Source organism: Epinephelus moara, chromosome 11, assembly GCF_006386435.1.
Source record: "Epinephelus moara isolate mb chromosome 11, YSFRI_EMoa_1.0, whole genome shotgun sequence".
NCBI classification, from domain to species: Eukaryota; Metazoa; Chordata; class Actinopteri; order Perciformes; family Serranidae; genus Epinephelus; species Epinephelus moara.
This window is the reverse complement of record NC_065516.1, coordinates 14,184,542-14,210,982: the sequence shown is the minus strand read 5'-3', so window position 1 is coordinate 14,210,982 and position 26,441 is coordinate 14,184,542. Positions and strand designations below refer to the sequence as shown.

The following is a 26,441-nucleotide window of genomic DNA, read 5'->3' as shown; positions in this document are numbered from 1 at the left end:
TATCGAGTAGTGTTGTTAACGCGCTTACTGGCTAACTAGCATCTTGAGTCCGTCTTGTCAGTCCTCTGGTGTCCCAGGCGCAGAATGTACGTGCTAGCTGGCCATTGGCTGTAGTCTTTGTGGTGTGTTCAAGTGCAACTTTTTGGCCGAGATACAGGCAACTTGAGGCGATGCAACAGTCGGTCTTTATCGCCACTAGTTCTTTGAGGTCAGTTTGGTGTGTCTTGACCTTAAAAAAGAAAATACACATTTTGTAGGTTTACAAAACTAGGCTATCATTGATTGTCTATGGAACAGCTCCAGACTTTATACTTGATGATGTTGACGAAGTTTTAGACTTATTCTCTGGTTCATGAATACTGATTGAACTTTCCTAGGGCATGGAAATAATATATTGACATTGCTAATTTAGGTGGTGATCCCCTTTAATGTTACTTATGTTGTAAAATAAAATATATTAATGTATATTCTACCACTGTAAACGATCGTTGCCAAGACAATCTTACACTGTGTTTTAAATTTCACTTTACTGCCAATTTTGACAACAGACTGGTCAATAAGCCCTGACCCCTTAGTTATTGTTGCTATGTCTATTTTAGCATGATACAAACAAAGTTTATATTGCTAACAGTGGAAGATATACTACTCAAAATTGTTATTTTTTAAGCAATGGCTCGCAGTTACACCCAGAAGTAAACAAAAGCCTCTCAGCACGGAAACTGCTCATTGGTCCAACAGCCCATTGTTCTGACCATATTAAACCCATTGTTCCGAAGTCCGTTCCGAAATCATCATGATGCCCTGTGGTTAAGGTCTGGTTAGGTTTAGGCACAAAAACCACTTGGTTAGGGTCAGGAAAAGATCATGGTGTGGGTTAAAATGAAAAAGAAAGTGGCAAACACATAAGCTGTGAGCCTGCTTCACCTCAAGCCTTTCCCAGCTGACCCAGAGCCGGTCGCGGTGCACCATCAAGGCAGAAATACGCCCGCCGGGAGCCATTCAGCACCGCGGACCGTCGGACTAATGGGATGTCGAACCAATGGGCTGTCAGACCAATGACATGGACCCTCTCAGCACTAGCTAACGACCACCGTTTTCAGTTGGCTAATATGATCACTGTGGCTACCAGACTTAATAAGCTGCAGCTAGCTAGCGTAAGTTAATGTAGGCAGTAAGTTGTTGGTCGAAAACTCTGTTTTAAGTTTCTTTTTAAAGGTCCCAGCTAATCAGTTTTAAAACAATAACACTATGATGCAGAACAAACACTGCTCCACCGGGCTTGGTCTTGGCAAGGTGCTGGAAACACCTAAGTTTCACTTAAGTGAAGAACAATAACACTATAAAAGGCTCTTCAATATGCACTTGATTGCTGCAGTCATGATAATGTGCTAAAAGTCTATAGCTGCATATCCCACGAAAAAAGTTAGCAGCGTCCAGCTGATGATTCATGTGACATGGAAATGTTTTGCTCTTGTTTTGCCCCAAATATTTTAAAGAATTATTATAAATACAAATGTAACTAAAAAGCGATTTGTACAAACAAAACTATTATATATGCTTGTAAAAGCAGCACACTGGTTTAAATTTATGCTTTTGCTCATATTGTTGCTTATTGCCTTTTACAGGAGAAAAGGATTCGAGAATGCAGGATAACTGATGAGTTTGGCAAAAGCAGCACTATCGAATGCAAGTTTGGCTGGAGTTGCTGTAATTTTATCTTCCTCAAACCAAATAAAGAGCAGCTATTTGCAGTCAACCTTAGCAAGAGCAACTACGCACACAGTTTAATTGATTCTTTACAAATTAGCAGTTTTGATTTTTGTTTTGTGGAAGCTAAAATAGACACCACCTGCGAGAGACTGACTACTGCTCTTTTACAGGCCCATGCACACTGCTTCAGCATCTAGAGACAGACCTTGTTAGACCTTAAAAAGCGAATTGTCGGTAAATTGAATATTTGCATTCATTTACATGACTGGTATTTATACTGACAACTTTAAAATTCAATTCTGTGTCACTTTAAGATGTTTTGCAAAGCTAAATGGTTGGTAACTTCAAGCTTATTGCTGCCCATTACTGGACATGCAGTCAGCACATCAACATTGCTTATTGCTTCAGTTAGTTTTCCATTGAAGGATGGTAGTCCTGTATTCAATAGGAACTGCCTGTATTTGTTATCGCCCCGTGTCATCTTTAGATTGCTGTGAGGAAGTGAGACATGGCATATGCTTCTGTCTCTTGTCATCATGAAATAACCAGAGGCAGTGCAACTATTGCAATTATTCAATTTATTCTGATGATACTGATGTGCCCTGCACTTTTATTCTTTGTAATCTATGATGCAATAGTTATACAAGGTGCATCAATAAAACATTACACAAACGTAAAAGCCAACAAGCTGTGTGACATATGAATATGCTGATGGGTTGATTTAAATTTTTTAAATGATTTGAAACTTAACTAAAGACGCTCTCTTTCTGCAATCAGACACATCATCAGACTGACAGAATTAGGTGAAATAGATTTAAGGTGGCACTTGGCAACCCCAAAGAGACTGGCTTTAGTCTAAACTTGTGGAGAGAGACTGAGACATAGATAAGTTCAACTCAGCTGATTATGAAACGCAGACCAAAGAGGCCATGCACAGATCAAAAGGAAAGTTAGAAGAGGTAGAGATTTGCAAAGCCAATCCCCACCACCCTGTTAGCTTCAGATACACTGCTTGATAAGGTCTTTGGATCGATACGCTGATGGACACGGTGACAGAGGCAGTGTGGTTATGTGCTCCCAACCACCGGGATCTTTTCATGTGTTGTGTTGCGACAGGATTGGCTCATCACATTAGACCTTGACTGACCCGTGAGCATCTCAGGGGAACAGTGTTTCCTGGAAGTAGTGCGCGCTTCTTAAAATCAGGATTTCAAAGTGGGGAAGATAAGTAGGTACATTAGCTGAGGTACAATTTTGAGGCATTTTCAAATTTCCATTTTGTGCCAATCTAACTGCCAGAATAAATGTTGGCATTGTATGTTTCTGCAAACCCCTGACATGTTACATTTGTACATTTCATATGAGGTGGTTATGCTGAAACTTTTTGTTTCTTTACATTTCAATTTTCAGTGTAATGTAGTGACAATAATGATAAATGAGTGGTTAGTTTTAGGCACAAAAACGTTCGGTCATGGTATGAAAAGATCATGTTTTGGCTTAAAGTACCAGCTTTTGTTGCCACAGTCTCGGCTGGAAATGTCCCGATATATCATTAAAAATTGCCCTCTTTCGTTGCTACAAAAACCACTTGGCTATTATTAGGAAAAGATCATGTTTTGTCTTGAAGTAGAAGTACCTGCTTTTGCTACCAAACCTTGCTGGAAAAGAAAAACTGGGCCTGGGATAACATTTCCATCAAAATTTAGATGACTGTTAAATTGTCCAAATATGTAGAAATCTTTGCTAATTTCAGATACTTCCATTATCTTGCTACAAGCTAGCTTGCACTTCTGCCAGTGTTCAACAAACCATCTGCCTGGCATCGCACATCCACTGTAGCAACAGCAGCTGCTTTTAAAAACACGGGGGCCCCTTCCAGTATACAATGATATTATCAAACAGTTTGGGAAGGCCTTTATTTCAACATGACAATAACCCCACGTAAATATGCAGATTAATAAAGAAATTGTTTTCCCAGTTTGGCGTAGAAGAACTTTACTGACCTGAACAGAGCCCTGTACTCAGCCCTGTCCAACACCTTTGGGATGTGCTGGAACGTATTGCAAGCCGGGCCTTATCACTCACATTAGTGGCCGACCTCACTAATGCTCTGAATGTGAGTAAATCCCTGCAGCCAGCCTCCAACATCTTGTGGAAAGCCTTCCTGGAGGAGTGCAGGGTGTTATGCCAGCGTATCACAAAAGGGTGTAAAGGACAATGTCTACATACTTTTGACCATGCAGTGTTTGCAGTATTTATGAAAGAGGACATTCTGCAAAATTAGCTATTTAACTTTTGATACTTAAATAGATTTTACTGATAATCTGAATTAAAGTAAGATTTTGAATGCAGGACTTATGCATTGTCTTGTTTTTAGGCCATGATGTTTCTACTTTTACTTGAAAGAGTAGGCCAAAATATACTGACTTTTTGTCTGTAGTATGGGTGAAGCTTCAGAAAACCCTTTATCCTACTCATCCCATAATGCATCTTGACAGCATCCACACCCCTAGTTTGTCTCCTGATATAAATTTGAAGTCTCCAAGCCCAAGCTAAGATACTGGGATGATTTGTAGATTTATTTCTTTACATTCAAAATTGTTGGAGTGCCCCTTTAATTTGCATACATTTTTCACCACAGAGATTTTAAAGTACATTACACTGATGAGTGGAGAGTTCTTTTATCCTAAGAACCCATCTACTGTTTTTTGTTAGCACCTTTTGAACTGCATACATAACATCATGCAGTCTTTACAAAATCACAGTAAATGAAAAAGGTTTCCTCTCCTCACCTTCCTCTAAAAACTGAAACCATATTGCTGCGGAAAATGTATTGAGCTGAACTGCAGGAGATTTGCTCCCAAATGTTGTTTTCCTCGGCAGTCTAATGGAGATTCTGCTGTTACTGACACCGTCAAGAAAAGAGAGTCCCCCTCCTTCTTCCCCCTCACGGACTCCCTCTGTTCTTATCAGCGGGAGGGAGATTGAAAGTTTCAATTGGGTTTATCGTATCAATTGTCCAGACTGACATTCAGGGGTTAGGACTGGCAGCGTTGTCATGGTCAAGGAAAATTTCACTCTAACTAAAGTTGTAGGGAGCTCTTTACGGAGATGCAATGTCAAAGTGTTAGACGTGATGTTAGATAGATGTTAGATAACATGTCAGTCTATAACGCAATAATGTGAGGGAAGTTATTCATTATAATCTAATTATCTCATATTACAGAATCTATCTTTGAAGAGTGTACTTATTACAAGTAGGCCTAATTAAGTGAGTAGGACCTTAACAAGTCAGTCCATTTAGCCAATTCATCTGTCCGTCTTACTGCTAATCCTCTTGAGGGTTGCAGGGGGGCTGGTGTCTCTCCCAGCATGCATTGTGCAGGAGACAGGATACACCATGGACAGGGTGCCAGTCTATCAAAGGGAGAACACACAGACAACTCAGAGTTGAACAGAGGGCCTTCTTGCTGTGAGGCAAACACTGAGCCACTGTTTTATCCCATAAGGCATTATATCCCTTTGTGTCTTTTACCTCTTCATTTTGTTGTTCCAGTGAAAACTGCATATTGTTTCATTTGTTTCCATGAAAATACGAACACATGCTGGTTTCAAAACTCTCAGATAAATGGCTGTGGCTTTACACATGTGCATATGGCAGGAGTTAGAGTCTATAGCTATGGTGGCAGCTCTGTGAGGCTGTACTAGAGTACAATGGTGCTTTGAACCAAATAATAATGTGAGCATGCCAACATGCACGTTAGTGTTAACATGCTGATGTTTAGCTGATTTACCGTGTTCACCATTTTAGTTTACAAGATTGCTGACATTTCCTAATAAGTACTAAAAACAAAGTACAGTTAAAGCTAATGGAAATGTCATTTGTTTTGGTATCTGGTCATGAATCAAAATGTTAACCCGATGATGGCGCTAGATTAAAGGAAAGGGGATCACCGAAGTTATTAAAATGAATCCAGAAGGGAGCATAAAAGCCTGTACCTAATGTTGGGCCAATCCATCTGTAAGGACAATGAATATCTGTACCAAATTTTCTGGCGAACCATCCAATAGTTCTTGAGACATTTCATTAAAAGCCAAATAAGTCAACCTGTTGTGGGAACAACTTGAAAAATGAGGGGATCACCAAAGTCACTAGGATTCATCCTCCAGGGATCACGGATATGTGTACCAAATTTTATGGCAATCCATCCAATAGTTGTTCAGATAATTTACTAAATTACAAATGTCAACTTTATTGTGGCACATCAGCAAAAGTCAGAGGATCACCAAAGTTATTCAAATTTATCCAGTGAATGTCTTTGCCAATTTCATTAATGGTTGTCTAGATATTTTACTAAAAATCGCAAATGTCAACCATGGTGGCACATTACAAAAAGTCAGGGGATCACCAAAGTGATGAGAATACATCATCTGAGGACAATAAATATCTTCCAAATCTTGTGCCAATCCATCTTGTTGATGTTGATATATTTCACAGGATAAGTAAAGACTTTGACCTGCAGGTGGTTCAAGATAAAAAGCTAGATATCACCAATGTTATTAAAATGAACCCTCAGGGGACCAGGATTGTTTGTATTAAATTTTATGGTAATCCATCCAATAGTTTTTAAGACATTTCACTAAAAGCTGAACATTTCAACCTGCTTTTTGCACAAGATGAAAATGATGAACACCAAAGTCAGTGGGATTCATCCTCTGGGGATCATGAATATCTGTACCAAAATTTGTACCAATCCATCCAGTAGATGTTGAGGTGTTTTGCTGGGTAAGTTAAAACATTATCAGTAAAGTTATTAATATTCATCCTCTGGGAACCATGAATGTCTACAATTTTTTATGGCCATCAATTCCAATAATTATCAAGATATTTAACAAAAAGCTAAATATATCAACCTGCTACTAGCACAAGATGACTGGGGATCTGCGGATCATGGATATCTGTACCAGATTTTATCGTAATCCATTCAATAGTTGTTGAGATATTTCAGTTTGGACCAAAGTGGTGGACCGACCAACAGACTAAAGGCTCTAAAGATTATAGATCTTATTGCCTTTCAGAGACAAATCCTGGAGCTGCCTCCTTTAGCAATTAACTATAATTCACTGGAGACTGAGTCTGTGCTGAACATTTGTTTGAGCTATCACACCCAAATTAGCTTCTGCAATAACAGTGCTGATAGATCTGAAGGAGGTTTAATCCGTCCGTTTTATCCCATGAGTCAAAAAGATCCCCTTTTGGAATTAGATAATTATGTCATATCATTTTATGGTAGGACGTCTGTAGAGTCACAGAGGAGGGTGCAGACAGGTCCGCCATCAGGGAGGGTCAAAGAGTATAGATGACGCTGATCCATGGCCATGAAAAGGTCAATGGTTGACTGTTGAATGGATCAAGTACAGCAATTTACTTACTGACTTCAGTCACTGACAATACAAGTTATATGTATTTACATGATAAATAAATGTAATTTTGTAATTAAAACACATTCCAGCAAAGCCATCTGATGCTCCCACTCCCTGCAGGTACCGTGAAATAGTGCGGTCCATCTGACATCAGGTGCGTGAAGTGAAGAGCTCACAAGTGCCGCTGTAAATATGTGAGGCTGACTGCTGCCTGATTAGCTGAGTCAGCATGCCTCACCAAACATCAGGGATTCCTAAAGGAAAAGTCAGGGTACAGAGAGAACAAGAAAATGAAAGGAGCAGCTGGGCAATGGAAAAATGCCTGGCAAAAAATTGGTAAGAAGCGCCAGGTATGACAGGCAGAGCTGAGGGTGAGAAGTAAGGGGTAATTTTTAGTCATTTTTAGCAAATAAAACCTGCTGCATTGGGTTCAGTTTTAAAGCTACAGTGAAGACACAGGAATCATATTAAACGAGAAGACCTACAGCATTCATTGGCACTAACCATGTTATGCTATCTTGTCGGACCGAATAATGCTAAATAATGCTCCAAAGTTACGCTACATTTTGGCAAGTGAAAAAGGAACATTGCCATTTTTCATAATAGTGTATTTAAATATTTCTGCATACTGGGGTCCCTGAGCAGACTCGGAATTGCATGACTTGGGCATGACTGAAAAACTGAGAGTTGACAACCATGTATTCTTTACACTATTTCAGTTCTGCACACAGTTTGACCAATATGTGATTAAAATAGCCTCCAGATTGAATAAATAAATAAAGAAAATTTGGTTGATTTGATCTTATAATTTAATACCTTGCAGTTAATTCCTCAATCAGTGTGTGTTTGTTTTTTTTCTCTGATCATTAATTGAAGGGCAGGATACACACGTGACTACCTCTGCTTTTCAAAACAAGAAAACAAGGTCTTGACAGTAGATAGAAGAACAAGTAGATACAAAATACACATGGAAATATGAACAATTGGCTTATTGGCTTTAATCCCCCACCCCCCTGTTGAGTGTAGACGAGGGGACCACTTTCTAAAATGCTGTCCCCCTGCCTGTAATTTCTAACGGCTGGCGTGGGTGCAGGTTACCAAGGTTGCACTTCAAATCAGCCAATGATGAAAAAGCATGCTAAACATCAGCAATTTCTACAGTTCATGTTGGTTTTGTTGACTTTTGTAAGATGTCGATTGCTGCAGAATTCTTATGACTCTACCTTTAAGTTAAGTCCTCTGCTCTTGTAATTATACCTGGGCTCCAATTCACATTTATCCACAGTTCCAACTGCACATTGAAGTGAAATACAATAACATAACCTGCTCCCACCTCTACCTCCACTTATTACCTTGTGTCAAGCTGTCTTTTGTCAGTGACTTCTCTTCCAACAGCGTTCATAGAGCTGCAGGTAATTGTATAGAAGTTTATTATTCTCGTCAACTTGTGAGCTAAAGAACATCAGTGACGTTATTCTAAGGACATAAAGATGACTTTCTATTATGTGTCGAAGACGATTATTCACATTCAGTCCACCACCTACTGTAGAGACATATTACTCTTGACAGAAACTGTGCTGCTTGTTTTTTGTTTTTCAAGTAAAAGACACATCTCCATGAAACACATGCAGTAATTGGTTTTAAAAATAGCTCCTAGTGTTAATTGAATTTGTAAAATGTTTCCTGACAGTTTGATCAAGGTTTTGCTTATTTTTCACTTGTTCTTGATTGACCAAAACCTCTCTTGATGATGTAACATTATTTTTACAGCAACTTAAATTATTAGTATTTAATATTAATATTATTATTAATAATAATGATAATAATAATATAACCTATATATTAAGATATTAGTAATATGTCCCTACAGTAGGTGGTGGACTGAATTTGAATAATCTTCTTAAAATAATATATATATGTAAAATTGTAAAAAAAAAAAAAAAAAAAGTACTACTTTCTATTTTTTTTTTTTTTTCAGATTTCACCATTTTAAAAGCCAATCGATTTCACAGTGTTTCCTCACAATTTATTTAGTAAACAATTTACAGCATTTGTCAAAATGGAAGCAACAGCTGATCTGTGGGTGTTTAGAGGTGTAAATATTTGACAACAGCGTTTCGATTCAATTTCCTGTTCCCCTCAGAAGAGATGCGGTGCATCATAAAATCTGACATGCAGCCCATGATTCAATTTGAAATGATTTATTCCGATGCTTACGAAGTACAACAGCTCTAAAAATGTAAAAAGCAACAAATGCCCGAGGGAAAAGAGGTCTGTGATGGAAAGATTAGTGGGGCTTCAAACAGAGAAACAAATACAAGTGTTTCACTAATGATAACATTTAAACGTGCAAATTAGCAGCTCACATAAAGTCACATCTCCTATGATTTACATTTATATACAACAAATGATTAGGCGTGTGGATTGATGTTGTGTTTTCTCTTTCGATCTCCTGCTTTAAGGTTCACTTTGAAGTATCTTCAAAATATTCAGTGCCAACGTAGGTTTTTTTTTTTTTTTCTGCTGCACTATAGTCATGTGTCGGCCACTAAAACCAGGTGCTTTTTATATCTGCAAAATCAGGAGGAAATGATACTCTGGAGCAATCCTGCTGTTTGAACAGAAAAGAAGCATACCAAAAATAGGTGCATGCCTAAAATAGATAGGACATGAGACAGCAAAATGCAGCCCTGTGACACCAGGCCACACAGTGGCTTTTATAAGACTTTCCTGCACCTCTATGAGTGTTCCCAGCACTCTGTCATCAGTCATTTGTAAATTAAAACGTGGGAAGTTTTACATAATCTCCTGTTAGTTTCAGAGCATAAAACACAGACAACAGTTCTGCAAGCTTCACCATTTTCCTTGAAAAACACAGGATGGAGTGACAGTGCAGCCTTCCAGCCAGAGAGAAACACACAAGTGTCCAATAAATCCCCCCAAACTATTATAAAATATTAGCTAATCTTTTTACAATTCAGAATGACATGGATGGGGATTTTTTAACAGGTGCATTACTGCTGAAGTGCCTTGGGGGCAGAGATTAGCTACTGCGCCAACGCATGACTGCAGGACTGAATGAATAATGCCACGAGCTGAGTATTACTGTGACTGGCTACTGTGAGGACTGATTCTGCTGCAATCTGAATGTCAATATTTAAGCTCATACTGTATATCCCCGCGACTGACATTTGTTCACCCTGCAGATATTTTTGCAGCTTATAAAAATAATGCCACAGTCTGTAGTAATTTGTAAACTCATCTATTATTTATCATAGACCAGCCAGGGCGACAAACTTCCCTGGTGCACCAACATATCAACACATTAACTGCAAGCACATTTGGGGCTAATATTGTTTTTTAATGCACAGTGTGTGATGAAATGCTGTCTTCTCATGGCAGGATTGGTTGGAGAAGCAACTCCAATATATCACCTACTCAACCTCCAAGATTAGGTGCAAAAATCAGGGTGGCAAAAGTTAACAAGACATGCTGTTCGCGCCACTTGTCAGCTTGTGTCAAGATGCCCCTTGGCAAGCACTTTAATATCCTCAGATGAGCTGCTTGTGGCTGTTTATAGTTTGCAGGCGTCCTTCCCTCTGTACCTGGCTTTGGCTCAGTAATGTTCTTTGCTTATGTAGTTAAATGAAAACAATTTCTTAAAGTCAATCTGAAATTTTAATGTTTTTATGAAAACACAATACCATCATTGGTGTTTGTCTTGATTGTAATTACCAAAGAGAAGAAATTTGAAGTTTTATTTATTTTTCTGCTGTGTTAGTGCCACCTGCATTAGTACTCTCCAGGCTGGTAATTAATAGGTGCAATATGTGGGTGCTAAAATAGTTTGTCACCTTAAAGTCCAATGGTCACATTATCAGTTAATCATCAGGAAGCTTATCTATGTTCCCCAGCTTAATATTTCATTAATATGACACATTTAGGAGACATTTCAAAGGGTGTTGTCATGTTCTTAACAGTATTTTTTATTTATTTTTTTTATTTATATTTTATTTTTATTTATATTTCTTAACAGTATCTTGGTCATATGTTCAATGTATGTTTCCTTGTGTCAGGGGCCGCCAACCTTCACTATCAAAGGAGCCATTGTTGGCCAAAAAAAAAAGAAAATCTGTCCGGTGCCGCAAAACATATTTGAGGCTCATAATAAAGGTAACAGCATTTGAAGTCGAATTCAGCCCATCAATATCACTAAAAGATCTAAATGAGCATTTATTAATATGTTTTAGCAAAAAGTGGCTATTCAGCACTGGGCTATTTTTGATTATTTGGTACTTCGCAGTGTTGCCAATGAAAGCAAACAAATTTGTCCACGTGCTATTAAATTCTCTGCCTAAATTTTGCCTCGCGTTACCCGCGCAGCCTGCAAATATTCACCCTTAAAAGCTGTGCTTATGGTTGTGGTAATTAACTGGGGAAGTCAGCTTACAGTGGTGTTAGCACTAACTTGGTTTATAGTAAAGTAGGTACAACTGACAGCTAGAATCAAATGTAGGCTATTTTTTTGCAGAACACTGAGGCTCCTTGGTCTGAACTAGAGGTCGACCAATTGTGGATTTTCTAAGGCTGATATGATAACAATAGTTTGAAACAGAAATGAGCTGATAGCCGATTACTTGGCTTAAAAACAGGAAGTGGCAGGATGCACTTACTCATGGATTGACAGACTTTTGCTCTAGTGGTAATAGCACTACAGCGCTGGACCAGCTGTCTCAGTCGAGCCAAAAACTTCATGTAAATTCATGTTAAAATGAAGAACAGTGCCCTTGGCTGCTGTCATACAGCAGAGAGGACCTGCTTTCAAGATTCAAGATCCTTTTAAGGATCTGGAACTTTACCCACTTGCTCATTCTGACTCAACTTTTCCCTCCTAAGCTCTCGTCATGGATGTTCCTCCTCACCTGACAGGTGGAGGCTGTGCCGCTATCGGCCACTATCAGAGGCCACTTCCACCAATGACAGTAGTTTGTAAAATGTCCTGTTGCCGCCAATTTATCAGCCAGGCCAATAAATTGGTTGACCTCTAGTCTGAAACATTGTGAAAAATGAGGCAACACTACTCTTTTTCTCATGGCAGCGCATTACTGCTTTACTCCTCCCATTGTTTTACTTTCCACAATAAAAGCTCAACTTATACAACTCAACAAAATAGCTTACACAAGTAACACATCCTGTATGTATTTTTTGTGGTCCTATGGCTTTGCTCATATTTGTCCAAGCCCTCTCCTTGTTTATTTTGTCACTGCACAGCGCTAACTCGTTGAGCTCTGGCTACCCACGGACAAAACTATAAGTGTTGTGATGTTCTGATTCTCGTTTAAGTCAGGAGACTCTCGAACCTGATAGGCGTTTGTGACACAGCCTCGAGTGAATTTTTTTGCTCAAGTTGAAACATTTCAACCTGAGTGGATTTCATGGCGCCCGGCACAAATTTGCGTTATTTGCTTCATCTTTGTATTGACTTTGTATACAATCGTACCACACGACAAATTAGCTTTGCCACGCCTTTACAATGTTAGTTTATTTAGACCATGCGAACATAGGGATGACCCTAATGAAAGCATGGAGATTGACGTTGTTAGCGGAATTGATAGTTTCTGACCCCTTCCTTTGTTTAATATGATGAACACACAGCATTCAATGGGTGGGAGCTGCCCTGTAACTAAAGAGATGGTGGAAGATACTGAGAAATCACACCTTAGTTTCAACTCCTTCAGTTCAATTAATATCATGACATTTATGACGGTAATATACTAATCTTCTTCTCTGCTATGCATGGAAGTTTTAGTCTACATTCATCATGTTGGGAAATTTGAAATCATGGCATACGCTTTATCTAATGTGTCCAAACCTGACAGCAAAAAATAACAGGCAGTGGGGGTCTGTGCTAAATTTTGGGCTAATAGTTTCTGCTTTCCAAGTGAAATGTAAACTTCAGAGCCTAATGCATCCTCCCAAATGTCAAATGTCGGTGCTTTGAATGTGCACCTGGCAAAAAACAGGGTAAGAGTCTTGTACCAACTTTAGCAACCCGGTCTCATTGTGAAGTCATCGAAATCTGGCACTTGGGCAATAACTTGTGGTGTCAGACACAGATAAGTAAAGCCGTCGGCATGATACATGACCAGTTGCCGTTATACTTTAACGGCACCTGGCGGTTTTGGGGGGAAACGCAGCTGGGGCAGCCAGTAGGGATGGTTGATGGGTCCAACAAACACCGACTTACAAACAGGAGAGTGGAGTTCGCGTCCCGTAAAATTATAACGCCAAACCCTGTTCTTTTTATCTAAACCTAACCACATGTGTTTGTTGTTGAAGGAAAAAAAACAACGTAGTGTGTCTGTTTTGAAAGAGACAGTATGTAAACAGTAAATTTCCTGTGAAAACAGAAGTGTATTTTGAAAGAAGACAATGCATGTAACAGGCTGAAGTTGACACGGTGTCCCAGAACATCAACAACCAACACACCCAGGGTACCTTGCACGTCGTATGTGGACGTGGAAAGTCCATAAACAAACGTCGATATGTGACGATGTTGGAGTAACAATGGGTTGACTTTAGCAGGTCTTAGTAGCATCTCTTAGCAACGGCAGGTCTCAAATATCAGTCAGCTGCCATGGAAACACCCAAATGGAGGGTTAAAGACGCTGTTTCCACAAATATGTAAAAAACAATTTTATCCTGTATTGAAAATGGAAAACTAAATGGTTCATATTTCCTCAAACAAAGTGAGCACTAAAATTTCTGATTAACCATAAGGACCCATGTTGCACTCTGTGTATTTTTGTCGCTACAGTTGCTACTACTTGTTTAAAAATACACAATCTGTCCAAACCTCTAGCACAACATGATGCCCTTTTCCTGGTAATGGATCTGAGAAGCGATGCACTCTTGTAGAAAGACCTTAATGAACAGAGTCTTAACTGCTCCGCCCAATCATTGCTGCAGTATGGAACAGCTGTCTACCAGCAATACCAGCACAAATCACTCATTAATCACCTGTTTGTCTTAAATACTGCAGCAGAGAGGTGGCCAAAAAGGTGCCAGCAATTTTATGCTTTCATTAGCGGCTCACAGCGATGATTACCTGGAGGGCAGTTGAAGGTGAAATTCAAGTTTTGTACAATTCAGAGATTATTAACTCCCTAACCTGTGCAGAAAAAGCTGTGCAGGAGTGGCAGCAGCTTCGTGATAGATGTATTTTTTTGGTAAGATAGAGATAAGGAGCCGCTGCTGCGACAGAGATGAGATCACAAAGGAGCTGAGATGTTGACATCATCCCTGTTGTCCTTATATAACGCGTTCCTGTCGCAGGTCTTAGACTTACCACTTTTGTTCATGTCCCCAGAGGTGGCTGCTTTCCCACCAACTCAAGGTAGAGGACATTGTCGGGACACGGCAGCTTATACATGTTAATGTTCCCTTTTTCCTATTCCACTCCTGTTAGATTGATGGCTCAGCAGCGGTTCTCATTGATCAATCAGACACAATCTGCGTCTCAAATGAACCCAGGCCAGGGGGATTGTGCATTCTTCCAGGGGAACCACATCCCTAAGGGTATGACAGTGTGCTGCACTGGATCGATTGTTTTCAACTTATTTGTGTAAATACTTTGTAACCTTGCCGATTTATCATCTGCATTTCTTTGCCACTGTGGGAGAAAACTACAATAGATATCAAGCCGGCCTGCTGACACGGGCCCAGGCTTGTAATTTTCATCTCTGCGGTCAAGTCAAGAGAGGGATTATAGGAATGATGAGAATTAATTATGCATTTCATCAGCATGATGGATACCGCACGTTCAACTCAAAACTATATTTCCCCCGAGAACAGAGAGGAGTCTGCTCCTTCCTTGTGTGACTCCTTTGAGAGATGCTGTCAGTTCTCACTCTCAGAAGATGAAACTTTGCTGACATGAAATAAAAAAAACAGTGATATGACTTTCTTACCACAGCAGCTAATGGAGGTGTTTTACTTCCTGTCAACTGGCCTGTGTTTGCTTCCCGTATGAATGTAAAGCCAAATCTCGTTATATTTTTCTGAACCTATTCATGTGCTTTTGTTGCCTAACCTCTCCACGTAGGTGTGTTGGCTAAATGTAACCATGTGGATTTATTGTTGAAGGAAAAAAACATCAATTCGCAGTGTTGGCTTCACCTTTGAGATGCTGTCATGTTGTCCATCTTCATTTACAGCCCATGGTCAGACACAGCCCTTTTTCATCCTCAGGTCATCTAATAGAGAAACTTTCTCATGCCCCTCAGCGTCTGACATTGATTCCAAATGCAAACTCCAAATGACTTTTTAAGAGACGCATCGCGCTCTTAGCTACCTTCAGTCTGGTTTGCAGTGCAGCTTTAACTGCATGCAGTGTATAGCATTAATGTTATTGCTCATTAAGTTGCAAAATGGGAGGAGCTTTCAGTTCTAAGAGTATTTTCTGCACGTTAAATTTTGATTTCACTTTCATTTTCTCAATTTTCTTTTTTTAACAATATTCTCAATATTACACTACATTCATAATGAGAAGTCTCTTGAATAATTACACAGTCCTTTAGGTCAACACATTTTCACTCTCACCTCGTCACATATGGACGCTTAGTCATGGACTTCCCACGTCTACATACAATGTGCAAGGTACCTTGGTCCGTTTGTCGTTGAAGTTCTTGGACAGCTTGTTATTTTCTAACGCAAGTGTCGATCTTTTGTTCAAATAATTCAGTCAGAGGAGTTTTTATGTCCGTCCAAGCTGCAGGAATGCTCCAAAAATATTTCCAAACCAGGGGAGGTGGAAATAGCTTTTCTCAGTTTTGCAACTTATCATTTGATTTCAAATGTTGCCTAATCTGTTGAGGTCATGTTTGCCAGGCAATCAGAAAGAAGTATTTTACATGGTCAAAATGGTATTTTAATGTGATTTGCTTAAGTCATTTTAGCACTTCTAAAACCTGCTGGGTGTCTTAACCACAAACAGTGCTTTATATTTGATCTTACTGCTGCATATAAAACATTTATCTGTAAAGTAACAACTGTGAGATAAATATAGTGTAGGCATAAAGTTGCATAAGTTAGATATAAATACCTCCTAACTGTTTTTTAAGTACTTGATCAAATGCACTTAGCTACATCCCGCCTTGAGCTATATATTTTATAGACAGAACCACTTTATGTAAACAAAACATTGCTGTCTGGTTCCAGGAGATTTCCCTCGCTGCCCAGGAGCACAGAGTTAGTGCTCATTTGTGGCAGATTCCTGGAGGATTTAGGAGACCTGAGATGTCTCACAAGTAGTCGGCCAGCAGCTGGTCGAGAGTTGGCTGCTGGCCATTAGTCGGCTGTCTGAGCTGTTGGTTTAAACATTACAACAAACTACTGCAATATATATATATAAACAGGGATGTGTGCAGCTTGCTTTAGTGACCAGGATTTATATATTGTTTAGCAGGTCTAAGAGTTTGTCTTTTTCTCATAGAAATGTTTTAGCAGTATATCCAACTTTTCTATTGTGACCCAATTTCTTTCCCCCTCCGTCGGCCTAGACGGTTGACAAATGCACGGTCTCGTGTGGAGGAGGCAGACACTGGGAGGAGACGCTGATGTTTCCTGTCGAATAGAGAGATCCACCTCAGGCGGCGTCAGCTCCGTCCTTATTTGTCATAAGTGTCCGCTGTTTCCCATGGCTAAAGACAAAGGCCAAAGAACGTATGAGGAACATGCATTTTTAATGTGACATTCTCATCAAATTCACCACAGTGGACTGAGCAGAATGCCAATGACGCTTTATTCTTCTTCCAATTACAGCAAGACGATGCAACAATATGAATGTAAGCCGTGAAGGGCACAACATGACAAAGCCTGAACAGTTCAGTACTTCATCTCTTGTGAGCCTGAACTTGTGAACTTTATGTTGACGTCGGTGTAGTGTTAGATTAGGCAATAACTTGTTTTTCAAAGAGATATTCAAAAAACATTAATCAGAGGAGCACAATAGTGGGGGAAAAAATGTGAAAAACAATAATGTACGCCTGTGTAAAATCATCAGTTTAATGTCAGAGCCACATTATCTTCTCTTTGTGCCTCCTGTGAGGAAAATGATGTCTTCACTGATAGTGAATAATACAGGATATAAGCACGCAGTATATCACCATTACAGCTTACATTATTTATACAACATGACATCCCTGTGAATGCTGATTTGACCAGACTCACCTTCATCTTGTTGCAAATATGCTGACCATTACTCTGTGCCCATGATTTGACAGCCCTGAAATGTCACCGTAGAGACTGAGAGATAGTCGGATTCACCGCTGAGAAGAAGACAGCGGGAATGTAAATAATCCTTCCTGGCACCAAACCATAGCTTTCATCTCTGATGTTCTTTTGCAGTGGTTGGTCCACACTCCATCATTATAATGAGGGAGGTTCAATTAGACAAGGTCTACAATGGGGGTTTTAAATGTCACAGTGCAGGTCCTGACATTTCTCTGTTTGATATGGAATCAGAATGGGAGCGGAGGAGTTCACAGGGAGAACTAATCTCAACTTCCGAAATAACAAATTCCATCCTGTCACAGAGCGCTGAGGGAAGGCTGGTGTGGCCACTTTGGAGACATTTAAACCCCAACAATGCTAGCTTGCCCCTGTCAGAGCCTTCTAATGATTGAATCTATTTGCATTGTTTAGGTATGTAATTAGCCCTCCGAGGTTAGCATGTGTACGAAAGGCATGTAATGAAGGCACTTTGGGTATTCTATCCAAAAGGTTATTTGGTCGTCAAATAAAAAATGACTAAAAAAAAATGACAAACTTTTAACTCGTGGTAAAATGCATGTAAACGCTGTTCTAGCGTTGTAGAGTAGAAACATTGTACCCTCATGTCAACAGAGGATGGATATTATCTGAAACCTGCTGCATCAATTAATATTTGTCATATGAAGGATCAGGAAGTAAGTAGCTAGCTGTTACTAGGACCCTACAATACCAGAGTGACAACACTTCCATTGACTCCTGTGGTATGCTGAAGTTAAGCATCACCCGCCCTCTAGTGGGGCATGAGGGCATTACCTTTCCGACCAGAAAACCCATTCACTTACAGTATGTCTGATGCGCACTTGCTTGTAAGTTGATGAAAATGGCCTTGTTTTTACTTTTAGGTGTCTTGGTCATATTAAGTCATGCTTATAATTTGTTTATTTCAAAATGTAGAGAGTAACATTATGGTAGACAACTTTTTTTTATTTATTTTTTTTTTAACCTGTAAATGGGTCACCGATGCTCCTATCATGGTAGATTATGGTTTTAGGTTTGATTGACTTTGGAAACGCACAAGAATTCCTGGTCGGCAGCAGTGCAGCAATACTGAAGTTCAGTCAGTTCTTGGTCGGATATGCAGCACGCTATCCCACCACTAGAGGGCACGTGACCAACTTTCCGCTTGACCAAATGTGTGTCGCTACTCTGGTATTGTAGGGTCCTAGCTGTTACTATAGCTTAAAATCACAGTGAAAGGGAAGTTAGAGCGTTAGTAATGCCACAAACACCAATCAACCAGTGTAGTGAATAACAATGAACATCTTCTTACAATGCATTCTTCTGCTAGGAAACCTTGAGTTCTAGCATTCATGTGTTGCCATTTGACATGCACCCATCCAAATACTGTTGCAGACCAAGGCCCAATCCCAGTACACCCCTTGCCCCTACCACACAGCCTTTATCCCTCCGTTTTCCACGTTAATGTCTAGGGATAGGGTGTCCCTGTTGAGATAGAAGTGTAAGGGGAAGTGTTAGGGCTATGTGGCCCTCCAAACAGAGGTTTTTCAGAGGCATGCTTCAAACCGTTTTGAGAAATTGTCTACAAGATGGCTGTATGAGCAACAAAAGAAACCCACAGCTGTCTTTTTGTCAATTAAGATTTATAAATTACAATAACTATCATATTATCTTAGTTCAGTATCATTGCAAAGTGTTATGGTACTTGTCTTTATAACAAGTACAACAAAAGAAATTGTAAATGCCTTTGTTTTGGTAGCTACATTGCTAGCTAGCTAACGTTACATTGTTTTTTCTGATTCGTGCAAGACAGTGCCATATTTTGTCTTGGAAGTTGAGCGTAGTTGCTGCACTTCTTACCACTCCTCCAATGTCAGTGCAGACTGGCGAGGTAGGAGCACAGGGTCCTAACGTTAGCCTACAAAGCACCACTAGTGGCCTGGTAATGATGCTTCTTTTTTATTTGATGACTTGTCTGATCAATTGATGGCCTGGAACCTGAGTTGTGAACGAATCAAGGACATCCTGAAAACAGCAAAAAGCTGACTGTAGCCCACGTCTGAGAAATCACCACTGCAGAAGACGGCATGTTCAAACATGTGGCAACACTCATCCTGTCTGTTACAGAAACACCAGAATTCCAATGATGAATCAGTGTCTTGAAGGGTTGTCCAAATTTCATAAAAGTTTTTCAACCATTACCCCTTGTAACTCTGTTTCGAGGAGCAAGGTGGCACGCGAAAACTAGGGGTAGGGGTAAAACTATGAAATGGGATTGGGCCTCAAGTACCTTACCTAATAGCAACAGCACTCCCCAAAGGCAGTGGCCCCCCTAGTACAAAAACTGCTCAGGAGTGGGCCAAGGAACGTGACATAGTGCTCAAGGCGTTGACCTTTTCTCCAAATTCCCCACATCCCAATCTTGTCAAGCATCTGTGGGATGTGCCATTACCCCAGAGCCAAATCCGATCCATGAAGGCCGCTTCACAACCCACAGTACTCACAGGATCCGCTGCCATCACCCTGGTGCCAGACACCCCAGAATACTCCCAAGGTCCTGTATCCATGCCTCATCAGGTTAAAGGCCTTATCTTGGATCAAACGTGGCTCTGACCTGTCGAGGCATGGACACAGGACTTCTGGGGTACCAGCACATCCCACGAATGCTCGATCAGTTTGGGATCTGGGGAATATGGGGGCCAGGTTGATGCCTTGAGCTCTTTGTATTGTTTCTCGAGCCATTCCTGAGCAGTGTTTGTAGTGTGGCATGGTGCAATTTCCTGCTGGGTGCATGGCGCCATTGGGGGCTGCTGTCGCCATGAAGCGGCGTATTTGGTCTGCTACAGTGTTTGGGTGGGTGATGCATGTCAAGTGGCATCTACATGAATGCCAGGCCCAAGCTTTCGCAGCAGAACATTGCATTGTAACAAGATGATCAATGTTATTCACTTCATTAAGTGAGTGGTTTTGATGTTGTGGCTGATCTGCATGTATCCAAGTGAATACGTGGATGGCGTTTAGTTACAAGAGGTAGTTAGAGAATTTTTTTTAATTTGATTGGATCGCAAGTGTAGCTGTTTACCCACCTCCCTAAGATCAGAAGAAAGATGATAAAAGTGGAATCAATAAATTAAAGACGCAACAGACAGCATTTTTGCCTATATATATCATTATGAAAATAATGTGGGTTGCACAGGGTAGTATACACAGTAAAATCAGACTATCAGCGTTTCCATAGGTTACTTAATGACTTTGCAATCTTTGTAATAAGCTTCTACCACCAGGGATGAATTTTCGCGGAAAAAAATCTGCTTTACGGCAGGAAATGCGTCATGTATTGCCAAACTGGTCGGTCAGCCAATCAGGGACTGGAGCTGGTCCTTATGAGGAACTGGCCGGGGCATGAGATAGTTGAGTCACGAGCACAATAGCAGACGGACAAAGTCTGGAGACAAGTGAAAAACGGCCTCCCAAAAGAAAACGAGCTAATCTGTCTGAGGAGGCGAGGATGCACAAAAAGGAGAGTGATAAAAGAAGAGGAAAAACAAAAGTAAACCTCAGTCAGGCGTTCAAGAGATGGAGGGAGCTCCGTGACCAAAGAGGCTTCAACACCGGTGTCCAGCTAGCTTTCTTTCTAATGGATCAGTAAGTAACACGGCTAAATGTTAGCTAGCCAAGAGAGGACTGAACTGTACTGGCTGCTAGTTCATTCCTAGCTGGCCAGCATCGCAAATCGCCGTAACCAGGGACCGGGTAGCGAGTGTTGGTTGGTTGGCTGACAACCAACTCCACTGTGCGTCAGGGTTCCATTCCCCTGTCGGGAGTTATTTTTCAACAGTCACCAGCTCACTATACATTATCCCTTACGTGTCTACTGTTGTTTGTACTGATACTGTACATATTGGTATCATTTACTGTGAGTTGTTTGTACTGGTACTGTGCATTCTCGTATAATTATTTGCATTACATTTGTTTTTTCTTAAGATAAATCTGATAATTGTTGCTTAGTCTCTTAACTCATTTATTTAGTATAGTGTCCACACACCTTCTCATTCTACATATACATAGAGGTATACTGGTGGCTTTACAGCCTACATTTTATTGATTATCTCAGATCCCCACGGTCAATTTGGTCTTTGCGACAGTGCGAGCAACACTGCTGACGCTAGGTGGCGCCAAGCTAAAAAAAAACTAATCATATCTGTTGCCTCTTTAACTCATCATTATTCTTTTCCAGAAATGTGAAACAACCAACAACCCTGCAAGCCAACAGGAAAGTGTGGTTTTATGTGATTGACAGGGTTTGGTTCGCTCACACCGGATCACACTTAATTGGGTAAATTTGTGTGTATGCCTCCACAGTAAAGATGAGTGATCAAGAACAATCTAATATACAGACAGACAGATACTAATGTAAAAAAAAAATTTCAATAGGTATACATCAATGACAATAACAGGAAACCGAACAATTAACACAATTGACACAAGAACCTGAAAATCTGTTTTGCCTGAAGTCACTTACATTAGTGCTGTTTTATCCTCCAAGTTTATCTAACTTGTTGCTGCTTTACATCATAGTTTAAATTAGCATAACTGTAAATCCATAGCTTGTTAACTCCAACGACATTAAATTAGTCCATTATTGTAGCAATTAACACTTGTCACATGACAGCGTTTTATAATTAGGGTTAAAGAGAAGAGACAGATGTAGGATTGAAATGCAGGGCATAGAGGAGACAGAGAAACTTGGAGAAAGTAAAGAAAGTGTAGCTGTGTCAAGAGTCAAGCAAAATAGAAAGAAAACTGTTGATAGTTTTAATTTTTACAGTGTGACATAAATTCAACATAATGAAGAACACAAGCAACATTTAAAGGAATACTTCACCCCCAAAATCATCATTTGTATATCAATTACTCACCCTGTATTGTGTAAAATATATACAAGAAAACTTTTTTCTTCCATGCTTTGATGTTGACCGAAGAATCCAAAAACAATGAACTTTCTTGATGAATTGGAGGACCGCATCAAAACAACTGTTTACAAACTCTCACACAGCTCACGCAGTATAACCCAAGTCTCATTTATCCAGTCGTATACTCAGTGCTTCCCAAACACATTTTTTGTCAAAACAGTAATATATAAAACACTTCCACATACAAGTCGTACATCTGGGCAAGTGCCTGCATTTCAACTCTGCTCATGCATTATTGAATTGCCCAGGCACGGTACTTGTTCCTTTATGTTTGCTGTTTTTGCAAAAGTGTTTTAAATAGTAAGGTTTTAGCCAAAATGGATATGTTTGGAAAGTACTGAGCTTATGAGACGTGGATTATACTGCACGAGTTATGTGAGAGTTTGTAAACAGATGTTTTGCGACAGTTTTGCTGTTGTTAAACTTGGATCCCTATGACTTAAATTTATCAAGAGTGTTCGCCCTTTCTGGAGTCTGCATTCACTATGGAGGCATGTGAGAAAAACAACCTTTTCTCCTTGTATTCAACATAAATCAAGGTGAGTTACTGAATATAAAAATGGTCATTTGGGGGGTGATTTGTTCCTTAAATTATTGTTTTGTTATGCTGTCAGAGCTTTGTCTATGCCAGTAATGCAAAGACAGCTGTATAAGTGTCAGTTCTATCAGCAACACTCTCATCATAGATTTAACCATTTATTGCAACAAATGGAAATACAGTTATGTTTGGCGCCAAGGGCTCCCCTCTTGACGTGCTGCCTGGATTAGACAAGCAGCATGCTATGCCAAAACAGGGAGCGCAATGCAGAAAACCCCCTGGGTATACATGAGTGGGCTCAAGCAAAACATTAAATACCATTTAACCTTAGAGCCATGCTAGGACTCTGAATTAGGATGGTAGAGGCTAGGGTGGTGGAGGTAAAGCTTTGCCAGCAGCAGCGGTGTGTGGCAGCGTTGTTGTAGCAGAGATCAGTGAGTAGGAAGCCATATTTAAATGGATCGCCTTATGTGGGAATGGGCTGTGATTGGTGTGTGACTGAAAAGAAACAATGATCCAATCAACTGGCTGTCAGCTGATTACAGCTGGGGTGTATGACTTCCGTGTTCTGCATGAACTAACACAAAGCTTCATGTAGTTTCAGTCATGATCAGTTGAGAAACACAAAACTCAGACTTTTCACCAATAACTTAAACTGTTTAGCTTAATATCAGACAGACTTATCAACTCTGTTTCCATCTTCAATCTGACATTGAGTCCACTTAATGTGATGTCCTTGGGAGACCGGGATTTGATTTTCCCTAGCCAATCACCAGAGACCATCGTATCTGCCTAAATCTAACGTCATTCAAGTCCACACTGATGTATAGCCATGCCAACATACCTGATTTGACGGGTTTCTAAGAGTGGAACACAGGGAAGAAATACAAACAACAATGTCAGGCGATATTGAGAAGACATGTTGATTTAAAACAGCCTCTGTAGCAGTGTCTATCTTGTCCATAGCACCCAATGTTAGTGTTACAAGCCCACTCCTCATTGGTTCTGGTGAACCGCTTGACAACACTTGACAGTGGCATTAGTCCCGCCCTTTGTGCTGATTGACTAATCGAGTCCCTCCATGAAACTCACTGGTCGTTGCTTTTTTATTGCAGCTGAGAAACCGCTGTTCAATGTCACGATGCCAGACATATCAGTCAACTTGAACTCAGTGGAATGGGCATATTCAAAGACCTGGACTCAAGCAACAAGCCGTTCATTTGACATATGATTTGGCTTCAACAGATCCACATCCATCAGTTGTGTTATTCTGTTATAGTCCAAACATTGATTTATAATAAAGGCCTCATGGATTTTTTTTTTATGAGACATTAAGACGGATCTTTCCAACCACAGCAGCTGAGGTGAGGTAGAGTTGACCCATCTTTTATTTACAACTATGGCCCTGATTACAAGTACATGTAAACAACCGAGAGCCTGTGGAGGACAAACAACATCTCGAGTGATTTTGCATACTCTGTGTCACGACAGGTCAATTTTTAAATGTGACCGTATCAGGACGAGGCATGCAGGAACAGCGTGCTCCTCTCGGCCTGAATGTCAAAAAACAGACTGTTGCCTTCCTATCACTAGCAGGAATAGTGGTCATACAGTGGATGAATTACCATCCCCTCCGTGCTCCAGCTCCACTTTAATAAGCGCTGGATTGTTCACAAAAATGGGGAGGAAAAAACAGAGAGGGTGAAAAGATAGAAATCCATTTGTAAGTCTGGTGCTGTGACTATTTGCATGGCGATGAAGGCCCTGAGTGTTCTGCAGTGTCTCAGACAATAGCGCCTGTGTTTGTTCTTCCCCGGGAAGTTTGAGAAGGGCAGAAACGGGGAGAGAAGGAGAAGAAAAGGGGAGGTCGTCAGAGCAGGGATTACGCATTGTGAGAACCACGCGCGTTCGCTTCTGCTATTGTGGTGACTGAATTGCTTTCCAGTACCAGGGCATTTAGTTAAGCAGATTGTGTTTCTTTACACCCCTGCGATGATCTCTCTTGACGGCGTTTGGTGACAAGTGGCTTGGGGACGGCAGCATCACACAAACAGGTGGGTGTGGTGGTGGACGCTTTACATCCTGTAAGAGATCATGTTTTGTCAGAAGATAGTTAGGTGCACATTTTTTACATTATCTAGGAAAGTATGTATAGAGGAATTTAAAGAGTAAAGAGGCTTTCAACATAAAAGCAGCGGCAGGGAAGCTGAAATCTATGATAACTGAAGAAGTCCAGGCGATTCTTTGTGTTTGTCACAGCGAGAAATCAGTAAATTCCTTGCATCTTTTTTGAGATGGCTGCGCCTTCTGAAATAACTGACAATAATGTTCAAAATTGTTTAAGAAATTACTTTAAAGAGGATTTAATTAAGTGTACCAACATGATTTTTTTGGAGTTGACAATGTGAGGCCTCTGTACTGCTAATCTAACTATCTAATCTTTTCATCCCACGTTGAGTAAACGACCTCTGTGTTCTGGCTTATAGTATGTAGCAACAAAACACGAGGCTTCACTGCATTCCACCTTTGGAAATCGAGTGAAAACATTTAATTCAGAGATTATTCAACCTGAGGTTAAATTAAATAATTATTAAACAGTTTCCATGACCTTTCTTTAAAGTGGGAATTTCAAACTTGTATCCTGTGAAATAACTTGTCAGTATTTTTGATACATTTTTTCAAGGACAGTAAACGCAGATGCACAAATACTATGTTTGTAACTGCAAAACATCCCGTTTGAAGGGGAGAACCTTGGCCAAACAATGAAATGTGTGGGAACTTAACATGATGTGACATTGCAGCATGTTTCCAGCCATAGGCCCTTAAGGCCAGTTCAGACCAAAGATTCCAGATGCAACAAAACTGTTTTAGGACATTGCAGAGAAAAGTTGCAGTGGTCTGAATGACTCAGTTGCATATCGGCTCAGGTCGGCTCCTGCAGTTGCAAGGGATTCAACCTGTTCAATCGCAGGCAATGCGTCGCAGATCATCTCCAACCTTGTAACCAATCAGCAGCAAGCTCATGCTTTTTTTTTTGTACAGCTGGGTGCCCACGTATGCATGAGCTGTTGCACACACGCAGTAATAGTAGTAGTAGTAGTAGCTGTCACAGTCAGACATTTCAAAGACAATGCTATACAATGCAAATAAAAGGTAACGTTAGGGTATCTAACCACAGACAGTCACGTACAAGAAGAGTTGAGTGCTCTGCTGATGCATCCATGTGCTTTCTGGGGTTTGTTGTGCTGTTCAGCTTTATGTTACGCTGTAACGTACCCTTTGCTGTAGAAATGACAGCGGTTTACAGTGCAAATGGGTGCACGTAGTTGCAAGTCATTGGTCTGAAAGCTACTTTACACTGAATACAGTACTCTTGATAATGAAGTGTAGCATTTATTATATTATATATAATATTTGAATATATTGGCAGAAATGGAATATAATATAATAAGTATGTTTTCTTTAGTATATAGACCCTTTTAGGGCCGACGTCACAATGACGTCAT

The 26,441-nt window shown here is 40.2% G+C and overlaps 1 protein-coding gene across 1 annotated transcript in view; it reads left to right on the top strand.

Annotated features, from left to right (window-relative positions):
- Positions 1–24,861: 24,861 nt before the first annotated feature.
- The window catches only part of cdh19 (cadherin 19, type 2), a 38,813-nt gene continuing 37,233 nt past the window's right edge, over positions 24,862–26,441 (top strand). Inside the window, exon 1 of the mRNA XM_050057266.1 lies at positions 24,862–24,989. The gene's annotated coding sequence lies outside the window, so the exon portion shown is untranslated. The remainder of the gene's footprint in view (positions 24,990–26,441) is intronic.